The sequence below is a fragment of the Triticum dicoccoides genome, chromosome 5B (assembly GCF_002162155.2).
Source record: "Triticum dicoccoides isolate Atlit2015 ecotype Zavitan chromosome 5B, WEW_v2.0, whole genome shotgun sequence".
NCBI lineage: Eukaryota > Viridiplantae > Streptophyta > Magnoliopsida > Poales > Poaceae > Triticum > Triticum dicoccoides.
Window position 1 is genome coordinate 570,223,400 of NC_041389.1, and position 6,724 is coordinate 570,230,123.

Consider the following 6,724-nt stretch of genomic DNA (forward strand, 5'->3'; position numbering starts at 1 on the left):
GCAGCGCCATGGCCAGATCCGGTGACTCCCCCCCCCCTCGCTGGCGCCTCTCTCTTCTTCTCCGGCCACCGCGCAGCCCGTCCCCGGCGAACCTCGTTCTCCGTGCCCAGATCAAGATCCGGTCAAACAGGTTGACCCCGAATTTCCCTAAGTCCCTGATATTTTGTTATTTTTATGCCCTGTTTATCGCATCATAACTCTGTGCATGTAGCTCCATTTTATGCGTGTAATATATCAAAATGTTCGTTGAGAGATGCTCTTCATTTCATTGCATTATGTCATGTTCATTTGAGTGCATCTTGATGCCTGAATCATCGTTGCAAGAGTGCTATATGTTGTTATCTGCTGTCTGTTAATTGAACATGCTCATTTGTCATTTTTGTTGCATTTGATGTGTGCATCCTGTGAGCATGAGCTCTACATGTGTTTTGAACTAAATCATGTCATCTTTGCATAGGTGCCATCCATGTATTTTTGTGAGTCTTATAGCGAGTGCATCAAGCTTGTTAAGTAGGGTACTTGTTGTTGCTGTTCTGCTAGGCTGAATCTGTTATTTTGTGATGCTATGTAAACCTGCTGCTACAAGTCATTCTATGCATAATCTGGAGATGTTCACTAATGATGTTTTCTTATAAATGGCATGCTCTATCCATCCATGCCCCTGGTTTCATTTATAGCCTGCTGTAGATTGTCGTAATCTTGCTCTCAAGTTGCTAAATAATGTCGTTGTCAGCCTGTTAACATTAAGTTCAGTTTTTCCATGAGCTTTTCTAGTGATCCATGCACCCTATGAACTTTCTCTTTCCATGCTTAGCTTCATAAACATGTCTTCTTACTGTTGGTTGCCTTGTCATGCCATGTAATTCTCTGTGGTGAGTGGTACAAGCTCACCAACATGCCTACTTATTGTTGTTCCTGCCATGTTTGAATCTGTCATATCATTTGCCATGTTTACATGGGTGCCATCATATCTTCTGATCCTTTTTGGTTCATGGTCAGTAAGGGACTTTTGTTCTATGAAATTAGTAGGTTCATTCTATGCCTTTGTTTGCCATGATAAGTTCCTGTAACATGTTGTTTGATAGCTCTAAACATTGCAACGTGATGTTATTTCTGCAAAGTCTGAAACTGATATTAATTGCAATCTTGCCATGTGTTTTGGAGCATGTTCTAGTGATTTCTGGAGATAGCTCAGTATTCATGTTTTGTCATGCTTTACCTGTACATCATGTCCATGCCTTTTGTTATCATGTTAGGATGATTTAGCATGTTGTTTTTATGCTTGCAATATGCCTAGTTGCTGTTTTGGACAACATGCCCTTTAACCTTGTTTAATGTGTATGTGTTGAACCGTTGCTCCGTTTTGAGTGTGCTCTATATGAAACTTGCCTAATTTTGCATGTAGTTTAATATTATCATGTTGCATCTATGTTTTGGGAGTGTTTTCTTGATGTTTGTATGCTTTTTGCATCAATGCCATGTTTAACTTGTTTTGCTCATATCTTCTAGGCCGTAGCTCCAAATCTAATGAACTTTATATGTAACTTGACTAGAATCTCGTGTAGATCATGTTGGTTTATCTTAACTTGCTGTTTAACAATTTGAACATAAGGTTTATTCAGATCTGGACCAATTTTGAAATATGCATATGAGGACTTACCGAAATTGTTATATGTTGTTTCCGGCCTCATTTAAACTTGCCTTGATGTGTTGCTCTTGTATGCATCATCTCTTGTCATGAGTAGCTTCATGTAGACTTGTCACGCATCATACTTGGTTGAGCATCATGTCATGTATATGTGTGGTGTGTTTACCATGTTGTGTGCTTCTTCTCGATAGTTCCTGTTTCGTCGCGATCGGATGATTCGTTCGTCTACGCTTGGTTCGTTTTCGTGGCTTCATCTTCTTCATGGACTCGTTCTTCTTCCTAGTGGGATTTTAGGCAAGATGACCGCTACCCTGGATCTCACTACTACCATTGCTATGCTAGTTGCTTCGTACTATCGCTATGCTGCGCTACCTATTCACTTGTTCTTCAAGCCTCCCAAATTGCCATGTCAGCCTCTAACATTTTCACCCTTCCTAGCAAACCATTGCTTGGCTATGTTACCGCTTTGCTCAGCCCCTCTTAGTGTTGCTAGTTGCAGGTGAAGTTGAAGATTGCTCCATGGTGGACAGGATTATGTTGGGATATCACAATATCTCTTATTTAATTAATGCATCTATATACTTGGTAAAGGGTGGAAGACTCGGCCTTATGCCTGGTGTTTTGTTCCACTCTTGCCGCCCTAGTTTCCGTCATACCGGTGTTATGTTTCCGGATTTTGCGTCCCTTACGCGGTTGGGTGATTTATGGGACCCCCTTGACAGTTCGCTTTGAATAAAACTCCTCCAGCAAGGCCCAACCTTGGTTTTACCATTTGCCTCACCACCACCTACTTTTCCCTTGGGAGTCGCTCTCTAAGTGTTGGTCCGAACTGATAGACTGCGGGGCCCCCTCGGGGAAACACGAGGTCTGGTTTTACTCGTAGGATGTCTCATCCGGTCTTGCCCTGAGAACGAGATATGTGCAGCTCCTATTGGGATTTTCGGCGCATCGGGCGGCTTTGCTGGTCTTGTTTTACCATTGTCGAAATGTCTTGTAAACCGGGATTCCGAGTCTGATCGGATCTTCCTGGGAGAAGGTATATCCTTCATTGATCGCGAGAGCTTATCATGGGCTAAGTTGGGACACCCCTGCAGGGTATAATCTTTCGAAAGCCGTGCCCACGGTTATGTGGCAGATGGGAATTTGTTAATGTACGGTTGTACATAACTTGACACCAGATCCGAATTAAAACGCATCAACCGCGTGTGTAGCCGTGATGGTCTCTTCTCGACGGAGTCCGAGAAGTGAACACGGTTTTTGGGTTATGTTTGACGTAAGTAGGAGTTCAGGATCACTTCTTGATCATTGCTAGCTTCATGACCGTTTCATTTGCTCTCTTCTCGCTCTTATTTGCGTATGTTAGCCACCATATCTTGCTTATTCGCTGCTGCAACCTCACCACTTTACCCCTTCATTTCCCATTAACCTTTGCTAGTCTTGATACCCATGGTAATAGGATTGCTGAGTCCTCGTGGCTCACAAATTACTACAACAACAGTTGCAGGTACAGGTTGTGCGATGATCATGACGCGAGAGCGATGTTTGATTATTTTTGAGTTCTTCTTCTGCTTCTTCTTTGATCAGGGGATAGGTTCCAGGTCGGCCGCCTGGGCTAGCAGGGTGGATGTCGTTTGAGTTTCTGTTTGTGTTTCATCCGTAGTCGGATGATGCTCTTATGTATTGTGATGTTGTATTCGTGTGACATTGTATGCCTTTTGTATGTATCCCCATCTATTATGTAATGTTGATGTAATGATATCCACCTTGCAAAAGCGTTTCAATATGCGGTTCTATCCTTGGTGGGACCTTCGAGTCTCTTTAGGATAGTATCGCATATTGGGCGTGACAAGTTGGTATCAGAGCCTCGACCGACCTTAGGAGCCCCCTTGATTGATCGTGTAGTTTGGCCGTTGTCGAGTCTAGAAGAAAACTTTTCGGAGTCTAGTTATATTGGAGAGTAGGAATTCTTTTTACTCCTCAGCCTCTTCGTCGCTCTGGTGAGGAATCTTGACGTATGTGTTTTGAATTACTTCTCTTCCCTTTCAAACTTTCTTTAGGATCATGCAGTTGGTTTTTCGATCGTTGTTCCTCAGCTCTTTTATCCGGTGCATTTCTCGTCAAGGTGATTCGACCCTCTCCATTTTTGCAAGTTCAATCCTCAGTTGTTTTTGTTTTCCCACCCGCCCACCCCTTTTCTTCTCAGAGTCGGAGTCCGTAATCAAGTATCCATTCTACTCATGCGAAGCCTTTGCATTCTTTCAACCGGTGTTTTCTCTTCAAGATATACGTCGTTTCCCCTTCCAAGTTGCCTTTGTTTTTCCCGCCCTCCCACCCTCTTCTTCCCGGAGTCTTAGTCTATTTCGACCATCAATTTCATTCGTGTGGAGCCTCTTCAGTCTTTTGTCAATTATTTCAACCGGCGAATTCCCGTCTCGTTCGTCATTCCTCATCTCTTTTCTTCTCTGGTGGATTCAATTCTAATTTTCGGTAGTGATTATATTCTTTCCCTCGGCTCAAGTGTTTTCCCTGCTCGTCGCCTCTCGCCAGCTTATCATTCTGGAGTTCGGAAGACATCTCAGGAGATTCGTCTGTGTTCCAATTAATTCGAGGTTGTCACCTCATTCAAATATTTCAATTGTTCCGGTGCATCATCTACCTCTTCAACAAACTTTCCAATGGTGTTTTCTATTAGTGGGCCCTAACCCAGAGGTCTTTTCCCGGGATCTTACCCGACTCTTCTAATTATTCCGGAGCCATTCCTAATTCTTTTCAAAGTGTGACATAAGAATGGATTTCATCAGTCACATGCCTTCTCCAAGATCGTTTTCAAATTATTTTCATTGTTGGCTCAACCTCTTCGCCTTTCATTTCCCCCGAAGTGTCTCAACAAATTTTGGTGTTGTTTCTCATCGTCATTCTTAACGTTAGAAGACCGAAGAAGAGTTTTCCTCTAAATCTTGTCCGTCCTCTCGAAGATTCGTGGTTCTAGCTTTATATCATCCTCTCAAATTATTCCATTTGTCAGATATTCTTTTTCTTACCCATCCGGAGTATTTCAGGAGTTGATTTCTTTTTCGTTTCACCGGAGGACATCATTCCAGCTATCGTTCTCTATTTATCCCGGCGCTTCGCTCAAATGTTCGTTAATCAGCTTGAGTTCTTCCCGTTCTCTTGCATCTAAATCCCCTCTAGCATATTTGTTCTTCTAATTCTTCCTGGTGATTCAGTCTCTTTCATCAGTCATTTTCGCATTCTTACGGTGGTTCGTTCAAGATTCGTTTTCCTTGATTATTATTTTAATTCATTCGTTCTTTTCAATCCTACCGGTGGTTCATGAAGACCTTCTCAAGTTTGCGATATGTCATTTCTCAATCCTTTTCAAGAGGAATAAGTTGCATGCCAATCCGTTGACATCAATTAAATTTGATGAAGGATAAGCATACAATAAATCTTATTCTTATTTCATCCAAGTGATTAATCCTTTTCTTCGGAGTTTGTTCTTGGCGAATAAATTCTCAGTTCCAAGTGTTTTCATCTTTTCTTTTCCGGAGTTCAAATTTCCTCGGCCATTTCTTCAAAACCCCCATCTAAGTCATCGCAAGGCTTTAATCTTATTCTTTCATCCTTCAATTTTATCTCGTCATTCTTTTGTTACCGGAGTTCTTATGGTGGTTCTTCATGATTTAATTCATTCTTCAAGAGTTCATCAAGATTATTGTTGGAGGAGCGCAAGTATCTTTCTTCTCGCGTCTCGAAGTGCAATTAAATCTCTGTATTCTTTTGAAGTGGAGTTTTGCATTTCTTCGTTCTTCTCAGTTATCCAATCATTTCCGTTTGTGGCCGGTTATCACCTCATGACCTTGAGATGTTACCTATAAGACCACAACAAGCCTATTCTTTTCGTTGTTGATTTTCTCAACAATTCCGTTCAACCCTTCCTTCTAAGTTCTTTTCATTCAATTCTTTCAATTCTTCCGGAGGCATTGCGTTGCTTATCTCGTCAAGTGTCATCCCATCTTCTGAAGTTCATGTCTCCATTCCTTCCATTTTTAGTCGGAGTGCTGCCTAAATTCTTCCATTCTTATTCCTTTTCTATCTCGTTCTAACCGGAGTGGTTTCATAGTCTATCTGATTCCGTGAGCATTTGATTCTCGTCATTCTCGTCGTTTCTCTCTTCTTCTCGAGTGCTCTTGATTCTTTGCTTCTTCTCTTGAGTTCTTGTTTCACCTCATCCCTTTTCCCTTTCGTCTCGGTCCTAAGATCTCGGGACGAGATCTCTTGTTAGTGGAGGAGTGTTGTAACGCCCCGGATTCGATGCGCCAGGTGTCCGCCAGTTATTCGCCGTAGTTTCCATGTCATTTGCTTGCGTGTTGCATATTGCCATGTCATCATGTGCATTTCATTTTGCATACGTGTTCGTTTCTTGCTTCCGAGCATTTTCCCCGTTGTCCGTTTTGTAATCCGGCACTCCTATGCCCTCTGTCGTTCCCCTTTTGTCTCCTGTTGTGAGCGGGTGTTAAACGTTCTCGGAATGGCCCGAGGTTTGCCAAGCGGCCTTGGTACACCACCGGTAGACCGCCTGTCAAGTTTCGTGACATTTGGAGTCCGTTTGATACTCCTACGGTTAACCGGGTAGCTGCAAAAGCCTCTTCTGTCTTGCAGCCCAACACCCCTTCATAACAGCCCAAAAACCCAGCAAACTCCCCTCCATGCTCTCGGTCGTTCGATCACGATCATGTGAACGAAAACCGTGCCTCATTTGGACTCTCCTAGCTCCCAGAATCTATAAATATGCCCTCCCCGTCCAAATTCGCGGATGATTTCCACCCTAACCCTAGCAAACTTCCCTCCGCGCCGCCGGACGTGTCCGTCCCGAGCCGGACACCCCACGCCGCCGCCGCCCGGCGAACCAGGGCGCGACATGTGGCACCCGGCCACCGCGCGCCACCCCGGCCCGCCGAGCCCTCCCCCGGCCCCCGCGGCCTGCTCCGCCGCAGCTCGCCCTCCGCCCGGTCTGCCGCGTCGCCGCCGCCGGCCGCCGTCGCGGATCTCCGCCCGCCGCCGTCGGTCACCGCC